The sequence below is a fragment of the Panthera onca genome, chromosome A2 (genome assembly GCF_046562875.1).
Source record: "Panthera onca isolate mPanOnc1 chromosome A2, mPanOnc1 haplotype 2, whole genome shotgun sequence".
Lineage (NCBI taxonomy): Eukaryota > Metazoa > Chordata > Mammalia > Carnivora > Felidae > Panthera > Panthera onca.
Window position 1 is genome coordinate 83,789,421 of NC_138340.1, and position 15,768 is coordinate 83,805,188.

At 37.6% G+C, this 15,768-nt stretch overlaps 1 pseudogene; it reads left to right on the plus strand.

Annotated features, from left to right (window-relative positions):
• The first annotated feature begins 569 nt into the window (after positions 1-569).
• On the plus strand, positions 570-14,546 carry LOC132676414 (large ribosomal subunit protein eL31 pseudogene; annotated as a pseudogene).
• The last annotated feature ends 1,222 nt before the right edge of the window (positions 14,547-15,768 follow it).

Genomic DNA, 15,768 nt, shown 5'->3' on the forward strand with positions numbered 1-15,768 from the left:
CATTTAAATTTTTACTTCTGGGGGCGCCTTCGGTGGCTCAGTTGGTTGAGCATCTGACTTCGGCTCACGTCGTGATCTCGTGGTTTGTGAGTTTGAGCCCCGCCTCGGGCTCTGTGCTGACAGCTCGGAGCCTGGAGCCTGCTTTGGATTTTGTGTCTCCTTCTCTCTCTGCCCATCCCCTGCTTGTGCTCTGTCTCTGTCTCTCAAAAATAAATAAATAAACGTAAAAAATTTAAAAAAATTAAATTTTTACTTCTGTTATTTTTTCCTTTTTTTTTTTTTTTGCTAGGTTCTATGGAAGTCATTAGATCTGCTATGTACTAAGTTTTATTATTTATTCATTGTATGTAATCCCTGCTACCACTTTAATCTCAATCTTGTGACTGAAATGGAATCTGTGACATACAACTCAGATCCTTGTTCAGAACCGGAGCGCTTATTTTCCCTCTGGTGAAAAGTGATACTTGTAGACAGCCCATAATAATCATTCCTAATTAGGAACTGCCTTGGTAGAGAAAACTGTCTCACCCAAATTTAGACTCCCTTCCTAGAAGCTGGTGAATGCAGGGATGACCAGCATCCAGGGACTGGTCAGTGTAGGCAAGTTTGGGCTCAGCCTCTCTCCAGTGTTAGAGAAAAAGCTTTCTCTGATACTGCAACATGGCACTATATTTCTCTCTAACCCAATCTTGCTTTCTTCCCTTCTCTCCCTTTCACAGGGTTGACCTCAAGAGCAGTCCATATAAATTTGCTCAGTAATGTCTTTCTTATGGTTTTCTTCCCAGTGATACAACCTGTGAGTGACATTGATTTATAGAAATTCTTACTTATGTTGCCCAATTCTCATATTCATCAAATTATGTTGGCTTTTCTCTTGAGATTTGAGCTTTTATATCTTGGTTTGGTAAACATATTCTGTGGTTAGCTTGATTGTTTCACTTTCATATGGAGGTCTTTCATTCATTTGGGGTTATTTTATTTATTGATTTATTTGTTTATTTGTTTTTGTAATGGTATGTGCTAGAAGTCCAATTTTATTTTTCTCTAAATTGCAAATTAAATCTCTAGTTTCATTTACAAAAGTATCCATCATTTCTTCAAGGTTATGTAATCTGTATCACATAACCTGTGATCTGTTTAAATCCTTGTTTTTGTATTCCTTCATTCAATCAGTCTGTCCCTGCACTAGTACCACACTGATAATTTTATCAATTGGTGCTGGAATCTGTCTTACTATATAATAGTATGAGTTTTCTATCTTATACTTTTTTTTTTTTTACATTTTTTAATGTTTATTTTTGAGACAGAGAGAGACAGAGCATGAAGGGAGAGGGGCAGAGAGAGAGGGAGACACAGAATTGGAAGCAGGCTCCAGGCTCTGAGCCATCAGCCCAGAGCCTGATGCGGGGCTCGAACTCACGGACAGTGAGATCGTGACCTGAGCTGAAGTCGGACGCTTAACCGTCTGAGCCACCCAGGCGCCCCTATCTTATACTTTTTGAAAACTGCTTTAGCAACTCACAGAAAGTTACCTTTCTGTATAAATTTTGGAATAAATTTGTCAAGTTTCTCCCCAAACTTAGCTGTGGTGTTGAATTGAATAGTGATGGATTTATATATTTATTTGATGACAATTAAAATCTCTAAAGTTTTATTCACTGTATTCATGAGTATATTATATCTCTCTATTCAGATCTACTTTGATGTCCTTTAATAGAATTTTTTTTAAATATCTATAAACCTCTCAGGCAATCTTTGCTAGATTATTTCCTAGGCAATTGATAGTTTTCATTGTTATCACAAATGGCATCTATTTTCCATTTCATTTTCTAGTTACTTATTTTCCAGTGAAGAGAACTTGTTGAATATATGTGAAGGATGATTTACTGAGCTGACAGATAAGATTGAAGAACTCTTTCAAAAAGCATTAGCAGGGAATAAGGAGTTGGAATGAATGGAAAAAATTCAAAAGAAATGGAGACTAATAATAGAAAAAGCAATACCCATCTAGAAGGAGAGAGAAAATACACATATAGAGAAAATATTTGAAGAAAAACATACTGGTAATTTGTGTAATTAATGAAAACTGGGGGCACCTGAGTGGCTCAGTCCGTTGGGTGTCCGACTTCCACTCAGGTCATGATACCCCAGTTTTTGAGTTTGGGCGCCGCATCCGGCTCTGTGCTGACAGCTTGGAGCTTGGAGCCTGCTTTGGATTCTGTGTCTCTGTCTCTCTCTGACCCTCCCATGCTCATGCTCTGTCTCTCTCTGTCTCAAAAATAAATAAAACATTAAAAAAAAAAAAGAAAAAAAAGGTGACTGTGAGACTTCCATTTAAAGGGGTACACAAAGAACTGAGTAGGAGAGCTAAGTGGAGAAAAAACTCTCATTTGGATATATTATAGTGACTTTTAGGATTAGTAAAAGCAAAGGAAACTGCTGAAAATTTTCAAAAAGAAACTAAAACTTGTCTTTCAGAGAGAAATTAAAATCCAGTACCTTTAGTCTTGACAACAATACTGAATACAAGAAAGTTTACAAGGAAAAGGATTTGAATCTGATATTATATTCAATTAAGCTATCATTTCAATGTTAGAGAAAAATGAAGATGTCAGAGAGTGAGTCTAGCAACATGAAGAATACCTTCAAAAGAATTCTTGGGGCTTCTGGGTGGCTCAGTTGGTTGAGTGGCTGACTCTTGATTCCAGCTCAGGTTAACCCAGGGTTGTGGGATTAAACCCCATGTTGTCCTCCTTGTTGAGCATGGAGCCTAATTGGGATTCTCTCTGTCTCTCTTTTCCTCTGCCCCTCTCTCCCACTCATGCATTCTCTTTCTCTCTCTCTAAAATGAAAAAATCAAATAAAAAATTAAAAAATAAAATAATTCTGAAAATTCTTAGAGGTTTAACTTTCGAAAGGAAGGAATAGATCTCATAGCAAAAAATTGGTATAAAAGGGAAGAACATGTAAAAAATAAGTAGAATTTATTGATATCTGAAAAAAGTAATGCTTTTTTCATTTATATAAGCACAAAAATCTAAACCCAAACTTGTTAGGGGAAGTGAGGAAGATGGGAGAGGGAATTGTGTTGACATTTTTTTTTCCTATTCAGGGGGAAACATAATTGTTCATAAAGTTATAGACATTGATAAGGAGAAAAAAACCAAAATATTAATCTGTTTTATTCCCCCTGCTTAGTGCATTGCCCAGGGCACAATTTATGGTAAAACGTATTTGTTAAAAGAACCTTAATGAATTAATGACCATCAAAATAATAAAAATATAATGCATATTGTTAGTTCATGAGAAACACCTAATTAAAATCAGGGAAATGGGAGACATACGATAACATTAATTGCAGTAGGTAGAAAACATCTTCTAATACAATAGTAACAAATTAATTTATGGTAAAACTTATTAATCAAAATAGGTAAAACAACAGTGAAAAGACAATGACTCTCAGATTGTACTAAAAATAAGAATTAGCCATGTTGTCTAAGAGATACTCAATTAGAAAAAACACCTAAACACACACAATAAGCAGAAAAATTGATAATGAATCATGGAAAAGATATATCTAAAAAACATCAAGTAGGGGCTCCTGGGTTGCTTCGTTGGTTGGGCGTCAGACTTCGGCTCAGGTCATAATCTCATGGTTCATGAGTTCAAGCCCGCGTCAGGCTCTGTGCTGAAGCTCAGAGCCTGGAGCCTGCTTTGAATTCTGTGTCTCCCTCTCTCTCTACACCTCCCCCAACTCATGCTCTGTCTCTCTCTCTCTCTCTCTCTCTCTCTCTCCCCCCCTGTCTCAAATAAATAAATGAATAAATAAATAAATACCAAGTAAAAATTTTAATATGAGAAAAAGAGCAAAGGTGAAAATAAAAATTATCATCAAAAGAGATATGAAATATGTATGAAAAAAAGTAAGCTGGGAAGATTGTAATCATCAATATCAAGCTGAGAGTACAGCCTCTAAGTAGAAAAAGGAATAACATATCTTATATTGAAAGACATAGTTAAGATAGAGAGTGCCGGAAGATGGCGGCGTAGGAGGACGCGGGTCCTGCCGATCACTTAGATTCCACCTACACCTGCCTAAAGAACCCAGAAAACCGCCAGAGGATTAGCAGAAGGGAGTCTCCGGAGTCAAGCGCAGACTAGAGGCCCACGGAAGAGGGTAGGAAGGGCGGCGAGGCGGTGCGCGCTCCACGGACTGGCGGGAGGGAGCCGGGGCGGAGGGGCGGCTCGCCGGCCAAGCAGAGCCCCCGAGTCTGGCTGGCAAAAGCGGAGGGGCCGGACAGACTGTGTTCCGACAGCAAGCGCGACTTAGCGTCTGGGAGGTCATAAGTTAACAGCTCTGCTCGGAAAGCGGGAAGGCTGGAGGAAAAAGGGAGGGAGAGCTGCTGAGCCCCCGGACGGCAGAGCTCAGCTTGGCGGGGAACAAAGGCGCCAGCGCCATCTCCCCCGCCCATCCCCCAGCCAAAATCCCAAAGGGAACCAGTTCCTGCCAGAGAACTTGCTCGCTCCGCGCAAACACCCAACTCTGTGCTTCTGCGGAGCCAAACCTCCGGCAGCGGATCTGACTCCCTCCCGCTGCCACAGGGCTCCTCCTGAAGTGGATCACCTAAGGAGAAGCGAGCTAAGCCTGCCCCTCCACCCCCCGTGCACCTTGCCTACCCACCCCAGCTAATACGCCAGATCCCCAGCAACACAAGCCTGGCAGTGTGCAAGTAGCCCAAACGGGACACGCCACCCCACAGTGAATCCCGCCCCTAGGAGAGGGGAAGAGAAGGCACACACCAGTCTGACGGTGGCCCCAGCAGTGGGCTGGGGGCAGACATCGGGTCGGACTGCGGCCCCGCCCACTAACTCCAGTTATACACCACAGCACAGGGGAAGTGCACTGCAGGTCCTCACCACGCCAGGGACTCTCCAAAATGACCAAACGGAAGAATTCCCCTCAGAAGAATCTCCAGGAAATAACAACAGCTAATGAACTGATCAAAAAGGATTTAAATAATATAACAGAAAGTGAATTTAGAATAATAGTCATAAAATTAATCGCTGGGCTTGAAAACAGTATACAGGACAGCAGAGAATCTCTTGCCACAAAGATCGAGGGACTAAGGAACAGTCACGAGGAGTTGAAAAACGCTTTAAACGAATTGCAAAACAAAATGGAATCCACGATGGCTCGGCTTGAAGAGGCAGAGGAGAGAATAGGTGAACTAGAAGATAAAGTTATGGAGAAAGAGGAAGCTGAAAGAAAGAGAGATAAAAAAATCCAGGAGTATGAGGGGAAAATTAGAGAACTAAGTGATACACTAAAAAAAAATAATATACGCATAATTGGTATCCCAGAGGAGGAAGAGAGAGGGAAGGGTGCTGAAGGGGTACTTGAACAAATTATAGCTGAGAACTTCCCTGAACTGGGGAAGGAAAAAGGCATTGAAATCCAAGAGGCACAGAGAACTCCCTTCAGACGTAACTTGAATCGATCTTCTGCACGACATATCATAGTGAAACTGGCAAAATACAAGGATAAAGAGAAAATTCTGAAAGCAGCAAGGGATAAACGTGCCCTCACATATAAAGGGAGACCTATAAGACTCGTGACTGATCTCTCCTTTGAAACTTGGCAGGCCAGAAAGGCTTGGCACGATATCTACAGTGTGCTAAACAGAAAAAATATGCAGCCGAGAATCCTTTATCCAGCAAGTCTGTCATTTAGAATAGAAGGAGAGATAAAGGTCTTCCCAAACAAACAAAAACTGAAGGAATTTGTCACCACGAAACCAGCCCTACAAGAGATCCTAAGGGGGATCCTGTGAGACAAAGTACCAGAGACATCACTACAAGCATAAAACATACAGACATCACAATGACTCTAAACCCATATCTTTCTATAATAACACTGAATGTAAATGGATTAAATGCGCCAACTAAAAGACATAGGGTATCAGAATGGATAAAAAAACAAGACCCATCTATTTGCTGTCTACAAGAGACTCATTTTAGATCTGAGGACACCTTTAGATTGAGAGTGAGGGGATGGAGAACTATGTATCATGCTCCTGGAAGCCAAAAGAAAGCTGGAGTAGCCATACTTATATCAGACAAAGTAGACTTTAAATTAAAGGCTGTAACAAGAGATGAAGAAGGGCATTATATAATAATCACAGGGTCTATCCACCAGGAAGAGCTAACTATTATAAATGTCTATGCGCCAAATACCCGAGCCCCCAGATATATAAAACAATTACTCATAAACATAAGCAACCTTATTGATAAGAATGTGGTCATTGCAGGGGACTTTAACACCCCACTTACAGAAATGGATAGATCATCTAGACACACAGTCAATAAAGAAACAAGGGCCCTGAATGATACATTGGATCAGATGGACTTGACAGATATATTTAGAACTCTGCATCCCAAAGCAACAGAATATACTTTCTTCTCGAGTGCACATGGAACATTCTCCAAGATAGATCATATACTGGGTCACAAAACAGCCCTTCATAAGTTTACAAGAATTGAAATTATACCATGCATACTTTCAGACCACAATGCTATGAAGCTTGAAATCAACCACAGGAAAAAGTCTGGAAAACCTCCAAAAGCATGGAGGTTAAAGAACACCCTACTAACGAATGAGTGGGTCAACCAGGCAATTAGAGAAGAAATTAAAACATATATGGAAACAAACGAAAATGAAAATACAACAATCCAAACGCTCTGGGATGCAGCGAAGGCAGTCCTGAGAGGAAAATACATTGCAATCCAGGCCTATCTCAAGAAACAAGAAAAATCCCAAATACAAAATCTAACAGCACACCTAAAGGAAATAGAAGCAGAACAGCAAAGGCAGCCTAAACCCAGCAGAAGAAGAGAAATCATAAAGATCAGAGCAGAAATAAACAATATAGAATCTAAAAAAACTGTAGAGCAGATCAACGAAACCAAGAGTTGGTTTTTTGAAAAAATAAACAAAATTGACAAACCTCTAGCCAGGCTTCTCAAAAAGAAAAGGGAGATGACCCAAATAGATAAAATCATGAGTGAAAATGGAATGATTACAACCAATCCCTCAGAGATACAAACAATTATCAGGGAATACTATGAAAAATTATATGCCAGCAAATTGGACAACCTGGAAGAAATGGACAAATTTCTAAACACCCACACTCTTCCAAAACTCAATCAGGAGGAAATAGAAAGCTTGAACAGACCCATAACCAGCGAAGAAATTGAATCGGTTATCAAAAATCTCCCAACAAATAAGAGTCCAGGACCAGATGGCTTCCCAGGGGAGTTCTACCAGACATTTAAAGCAGAGATAATACCTATCCTTCTCAAGCTGTTCCCAAAAATAGAAAGGGAAGGAAAACTTCCAGACTCATTCTATGAAGCCAGTATTACTTTGATTCCTAAACCAGACAGAGACCCAGTAAAAAAAGAGAACTACAGGCCAATATCCCTGATGAATATGGATGCAAAAATTCTTAATAAGATACTAGCTAATCGAATTCAACAGCATATCAAAAGAATTATTCACCATGATCAAGTGGGATTCATTCCTGGGATGCAGGGCTGGTTCAACATTCGCAAATCGATCAACGTGATACATCACATTAACAAAAAAAAAGAGAAGAACCATATGATCCTGTCAATCGATGCAGAAAAGGCCTTTGACAAAATCCAGCACCCTTTCTTAATAAAAACCCTTGAGAAAGTCGGGATAGAAGGAACATACTTAAAGATCATAAAAGCCATTTATGAAAAGCCCACAGCTAACATCATCCTCAACGGGGAAAAACTGAGAGCTTTTTCCCTGAGATCAGGAACACGACAGGGATGCCCACTGTCACCGCTGCTGTTTAATATAGTGCTGGAAGTTCTAGCATCAGCAATCAGACAACAAAAGGAAATCAAAGGCATCAAAATTGGCAAAGATGAAGTCAAGCTTTCGCTTTTTGCAGATGACATGATATTATACATGGAAAATCCGATAGACTCCACCAAAAGTCTGCTAGAACTGATACATGAATTCAGCAAAGTTGCAGGATACAAAATCAATGTGCAGAAATCAGTTGCATTCTTATACACTAACAATGAAGCAACAGAAAGACAAATGAAGAAACTGATCCCATTCACAATTGCACCAAGAAGCATAAAATACCTAGGAATAAATCTAACCAAAGATGTAAAAGATCTGTATGCTGAAAACTATAGAAAGCTTATGCAGGTAATTGAAGAAGATATAAAGAAATGGAAAGACATTCCCTGCTCATGGATTGGAAGAATAAATATTGTCAAAATGTCAATACTACCCAAAGCTATCTACACATTCAATGCAATCCCTATCAAAATTGCACCAGCATTCTTCTCGAAACTAGAACAAGCAATCCTAAAATTCATATGGAACCACAAAAGGCCCCGAATAGCCAAAGTAATTTTGAAGAAGAAGACCAAAGCAGGAGGCATCACAATCCCAGACTTTAGCCTCTACTACAAAGCTGTCATCATCAAGACAGCATGGTATTGGCATAAAAACAGACACATAGACCAATGGAATAGAATAGAAACCCCAGAACTAGACCCACAAACGTATGGCCAACTCATCTTTGACAAAGCAGGAAAGAACATCCAATGGAAAAAAGACAGTCTCTTTAACAAATGGTGCTGGGAGAACTGGACAGCAACATGCAGAAGGTTGAAACTAGACCACTTTCTCACCCCATTCACAAAAATAAACTCAAAATGGATAAAGGACCTGAATGTGAGACAGGAAACCATCAAAACCTTAGAGGAGAAAGCAGGAAAAGACCTCTCTGACCTCAGCCGTAGCAATCTCTTACTCGGCACATCCCCAAAAGCAAGGGAATTAAAAGCAAAAGTGAATTACTGGGACCTTATGAAGATAAAAAGCTTCTGCACAGCAAAGGAAACAACCAACAAAACTAAAAGGCAACCAACGGAATGGGAAAAGATATTTGCAAATGACACATCAGACAAAGGGCTAGTATCCAAAATCTATAAAGAGCTCATCAAACTCCACACCCGAAAAACAAATAACCCAGTGAAGAAATGGGCAGAAAACATGAATAGACACTTCTCTAAAGAAGACATCCGGATGGCCAACAGGCACATGAAAAGATGTTCAACGTCGCTCCTTATCAGGGAAATACAAATCAAAACCACACTCAGATACCACCTCACGCCAGTCAGAGTGGCCAAAATGAAGAAATCAGGAGACTATAGATGCTGGAGAGGATGTGGAGAAACAGGAACCCTCTTGCACTGTTGGTGGGAATGCAAATTGGTGCAGCCGCTCTGGAAAGCAGTGTGGAGGTTCCTCAGAAAATTAAAAATAGACCTACCCTATGACCCAGCAATAGCACTGCTAGGAATTTATCCAAGGGATACAGGAGTACTGATGCATAGGGGCACCTGTACCCCAATGTTTATAGCGGCACTCTCAACAATAGCCAAATTATGGAAAGAGCCTAAATGTCCATCAACTGATGAATGGATAAAGAAATTGTGGTTTATATACACAATGGAATACTACGTGGCAATGAGAAAAAATGAAATATGGCCCTTTGTAGCAACATGGATGGAACTGGAGAGTGTGATGCTAAGTGAAATAAGCCATACAGAGAAAGACAGATACCATATGGTTTCACTCTTATGTGGATCCTGAGAAACATAACAGAAACCCATGGGGGAGGGGAAGGAAAAAAAAAAAAAAAAGAGGTTAGAGTGGGAGAGAGCCAAAGCATTAGAGACTGTTAAAAACTGAGAACAAACTGAGGGTTGATGGGGGGTGGGAGGGAGGGCAGGGTGGGAGGGAGGGCAGAGTGGGTGATGGGTATTGAGGAGGGCACTTTTTGGGATGAGCACTGGGTGTTGTATGGAAACCAATTTGACAGTAAATTTCATATATTAAAAAATAAAATAAAAAAAAAAAAGAACTTGGAATAAAAAAAAAAAAAAAAAAAAAAAAAAAAAAGAAAGACATAGTTAATGAATACACATGGAAAACTATAAAGGTAGAGATGAATTCAATGGCATTACTGTTAGGTGTAATAGATATGTCTAGAACATCATGACAAATGAACATAGAATACATATTTTCAAGCACATATGAAATATTTACCAATGATGATGATAAACTTGGCCTCAAAAGAGGTTTCAAAAAATTTCAAATAATTAGCAACATAGCATCTATATTCTACAACTACAATGCAATACCATTAGAAATCAAACTAGAATATTTAGGAAAAAAATTCTTATCTCTAAAAACTAACATATTACCATTTACCCTTTGGTTTAAAGCAGAGATTATATGCTAAAATTTGAAATTCTTACATTATAATGACAATGAAAGCACTGGGTTGAAATCTGTTTGCTGCTGAAATGTAGAGGAAAATGTACCAAATTGTGAATATTACCAGAATATAAGAAAGATGGAAAACAAATTAACTAAAATCCGAATAAGCTAGGAAAAAAACCCAGCAAACTAAATTCAAAAACAAAAGTAAAAGAGAGGAAAGGGATGCCTGGGTAGCTCAGTTGGTTAAAGGTCAGACTTTTGTTCAGGTCATGATTTCATGGCTTGTGAGTTTAAACCCTGCAAAGGGCTTTGTGCTGACAACTCAGAGCCTGGAGCCTGCTTCAGATTCTGTGTCTCCCTCTCTCTCTCTGTCCCTCCCCCACTAAAACTCTGTCTCTCTTTTCCTCAAGAATAAATAAACATTAAAAAAAATTTTAATACATAAAAAAAGAAAAAGAGAGGAGCACAAAAATAACAATAAAGTTATGATAAAAGAGACATTAAAAATAAGGCTATGTGAAAACACCAAGAAACAAACTTCTAGTGATATCAATTAAATAAATGCAAGGACTGTTCAGCTTGGACAGTTATTAACACAATTAATAAGCACCAAATTAAATGATCAAAAAATTAATCTTTCAATTTGGGGTGAAAAAGCACTCAATATGATTTTCTACACAGTTAAGATAAAAATTCTTAGCAAACGAGGAAAGAGAAAGACAACTTAAAAAAAACACAACAAAAAAGGGTACTTATAATATATCTAAAGAAATCATCACATTTAATAGAGACATTTTAGTTTTGTTTCCTTTCAGGTGGGTATCAAGACAAGGACGCCTGCTCTCACTACTGTAGTTCACACAGACCTGAGATCCTGCACAAGACATTAAAACTAGAAAAATAATATGAGATATAGAGAATAGAAAGAAAAGGTAAATGTGCCATGATATGAATACTTTCATGGAATGCCCAAGATAATTTATAAACAAATTATTACAATTAATATTAAAATATAGTTAAAGACTGAAGAAATAATACATATCCATGTGACCATTATCCCAAAAATGAAAAATGCTTTTTGTCAAATTTGTTCCAATTTTTTAAATAAAATTAATCCTTTCAAATTTCCTTTTTTAAATAAAAAGGATGTACCTACAAGAAAATTCATTGCAGCATTGTATGCTAGAACAAACAATATGAAACAGTTTCCTTTACATTAAATATTTAAGGCTAAAAGAGCAATAATTGCCTAATGTCTCTGTCTGCTCTACAAAAATTTTCAACTAACTCAGTCCAGACTTTTCTCCAAAATTCTTCTAGCGTAACACATACTACTTCTTTCTCACAATCACCATGTATTCAGGGAGGCATATGCATTTCTAATATTAAGAGTTTTTAAGAAGGATTTTTATCTTAAAGCCAGAAGGAATTGATTTATTTAAAAAAGACTACTTAGTGTGCTTGAGATGCTGTTTTGCCTCCCCCACAATACCTTGTGCTCTTCCTTGGTCTGGCAGAATGTCTCCTGAAAAGAAGGGTAGCTCCCACAAAGAAGGGTGGTCAGAAGAAGGGCTGTTCTGCCATCAAGGGGGTAGTGACCAGAGAATACACCATCAACATCATAAGCATATCCATGGAGTGGATTTCAAGAAGCATGCCCTCAGACACTCAAAGAGATCTGGGAATTTGCCATGAAGGTGGGATCTTCAGATGTGTGCATTGACACCAGGCTCAACAGAGCTGTCTGGGCCCAAGGAATAAGAAATGTCCCATACTGTATTGTGCAGTTGTCCAGAAATTGTAACGAGGATGAAGACCCACCAAACAAGCTCTATATTTTAGTTACCTATGTACCTGTCACCACTTTCAAAAACCTACAGTTAATGTGGATGAGAACTAACCACTGATTGTCAAATAAAGGTATAAAACTGAAAAAAAGAGACTACTTAAAAGGTATATTGAATGGATATTAGTGAATATATATATATATATCTTATTTGAAAAAATCTTTACTCTTTAAAATCAAAAAAATGAAAAATATTTAATCTTTAAAAGATCAAAATTGCAAAATATAAAAATTCCACAGCCGTACCATTGGCCAGGAGTTTTTAGATCTTCTTCTCCAATAAATTTCAAATATTTTAAATACATTTCTAAACAAAATCTCAAATCACTTGAAGCCTTTCAAGAATGTAACTGGCCATTCTAAAAGAATATATAAATAAGAGAAAATGGAAAGTCTAAATCAGTGCTGTTCAATAGAAATATAATGCTAAACCATAAATATGAACCACACATAGGGGTTTTAAAATTTTTCAGTAGTCATTTAAAAAAATTAGAATAAATAAATAAAAATAATGTTAATAACATTTTAACTCAATCATTAAATATATTAGCATTTTAAACCATAATCAATGCAAAAATTACTATTGACATATTTGACATTTTTAATATCCAAATTGAAAAAACCTATTGTGTATTTTACATTTCAGTCTCTACTATCCACATTTCAAGTGCTCAATAGCTTCACATGGCTAGTGAGTATCATATTGGATAGGACAGATGTAGAGCATGCACTGATTATTATGACACATTTATTAACCTGATGGATATGGTGTGCCAAACTGGTGAAAGCAAACACTAACATTTAAAAATTTGTAGTATGTGCTAAAAATTATGTTAAGCATAGTATATGAATTATTTAATGAACTATAAACCTATGGAGTAAAAAAATACTAACATTACTCATATTATTTCCAATATATGATTGAGAAACTTAAGATTAAAAACATATCCTAATGGACCCCAGCTATGCCCAGGCAGAGAGAGAATTGAGCCAGGCTTAACTGCTTCCTAAGCCTATACTTTTAATTACTTTATACTATACTGGTTGTGGTTTGGATGATGGCTGGCACTAGGATGATGGAAATGGAGGGGAAAATAAATGGAGCAGTGTGAGAAATAGTCAAATGATAAAAGCAGCTGGACTTGGTGATGATACACACAGGTTGAGGGATACAGAAATATGATTGTTTGTTTGAGCAGATGGTCAGTCTGTATGACTATTGCTAAGAACACTGGAGAGGGGCAGATTTTGAGAGAAGATTCTAAGTACTCCATACTTGAGATTATGAACATTCCTATCATCTTTTTAGTTACATTAAGCCTCTGCTAGGAAATGTGACTTTAAAAAGGCCCTTTGCTTCTACTGGTTATTACACTAACCAACCTAGAAAAAGAGAAAAATAGGTGTTAGAATAAAATAAAGTCTTCATGATATCTTCCTTTCACAAATAGGAAAAAAATTACACAAATGAGAAATAATTTATAATTTATTTGGATTTTTTCTAGGTTACTAATACAGATTAAGTTTTTGAAAAAATTAGAAACATTATCCTTGTTAACTGGTTTAAAATTTGGGGGGTAAAAGAAGATAAATGTCCCAATGAATGAATGGATTAAAAATTGTACCACTTAGATACTGATGGACTCTATCACATCTTTCCAGCAGATTTTCTTTTTTTTTTAAAGTTTATTTATTTATTTTGAGAGAGAGAGAGAAAGAGAGAAAGCATGTGCACCAGCAGGGGAGAGGCAGAAAGAGTGGGAGAGAGAATCCCAAGCAAGCCCCACACTATCAGGGCAGAGCCCAACATGCAGCTCCCGATCTCAGAAACCATGAGATCATGCCCTGAGTGGAAATCAAGAGTCAGATGCTTAACCGATGGAGGCACCCAGCTTACCTTTTTAGCAGATTTTCATTGTGAACCCTTCCTAAAATGGGTGAAATCTATGTCAAAAATCCAGTAAGATGAGACTCAACAAGAGCTTTTGTGGTATTTATGTTCAATTTGGATGACAACTCCTGTAGACACTATGGATTAGAGGAAGGGACACCAGGTTATTCTACTGTGTTTAAAAAAGCAATTATTTATGCCTCTCCTCAGTTTCTTTCGTCTGGTACTTCATCTTAACTGAAGGTTTTTCTGATTCTTTGTTCCTATAAATTTGAATCCTTCAATGTGAGGCTAAAATACAATCTTCACATTTGGTTTGTGAGTTTGGGAGAACCATCTCTGTGTTTGAGAACACGGAAGGGGAAGAACTGGGGGGAAAGGGCTCAAGTTTTGGAATAGTAGCTGTGGAGACCAGCACTGGGAGGTACCAGATTTTGTTAAAAAGATTGCCAGGCTCTGCTCAGAGCTAAAAGGTATATGTATGTGTAAGAAGAAACAGAAGAAGGAAATCATCAACTGAACACAAGCCTCAAAATTTAAACAGTAAAATGAAGTCCCCAGGTAGTGTAGAACAGGAAGTGATAGAACCTCATAGGTCTTGTAGTTTCCTTTATGTTTGCTCAGGCTATAAGATTAAATGATTTCAGAGAAATTAATAAAATACTTTTCTTAATAAAAGTTTATCAAGGAAGAGTTCCCCTCAAGAGTAATATTTAGCCAAAATCATACACAAATAATGAATCCTGCTTTGTTTCTTTAGCTCTCAATCTAGCATTCCCATATCTGTTGTTTGCTTCTTAGGGCAGTGATCTTTGATACTGAAATTTAGTCTAAAATGAGACAGTCATTTTTATTCAGTAACCACATAAATAGTGCCACAATGTGGACAGTGAGGCATCCTGGGTCCACACCTCAAACTCTAGTGTGACACTGTAACTTTCTACACTTCCTGCTGCATCAGAGTAAATTTTTAACCAGAATGGCCCAGGCAACTGACATGATCAGAAGAGTGCTTTTAGAAAATTATTTGTGACCAGGAAACACCCTCTAGGTTTTCCTTTTGTGTTCCAGTTGCAACAGATAGGACAATGGATATAGCATGGATATCTTGAGATTACTTATATTTGCCACCATAGCAGTGGGTGAAATTATAGGCATGAGTAGTGCTCAAGATGTGCTAAGTTTCCAGGTTGCATGCATCCCTTTTTATCCATCACCTTAAACTGCTCATACTATCTCATTCTCTGACTTCTTACACACTTTTCAACTCTGTAAGGATAATAAAACAAAAGCCTATTATCATCCTTATAATACATGTCATACATATCTGAAATCTCCTAGTGTCTCACTAAGATATGTTCTTCTGAGAAACCTATGTATATGGATCCAATACAATAAATTTTTACTATAGAACCTAACAGCAAAACATTCTTGAATACACAGAATTCTTCCAAGGAACCCATTAATTCCTGCCCAGTTTCATATGTTTTTCTAAATGTCTTCTCTCTCTCTCTCTCTCTCTCTCTCTCTCTCTCTCTCTCTATATATATATATATATATATATATATGCATACATATACATCTTTTCATTTCCTACTCTCCTGATCACTATCTCCTAACACCTGTAGTAATATTTAGTTGGCATTTATAATGTTAGGATTAAATTATAGGAGAGAAGTCAGAAGTATAGTT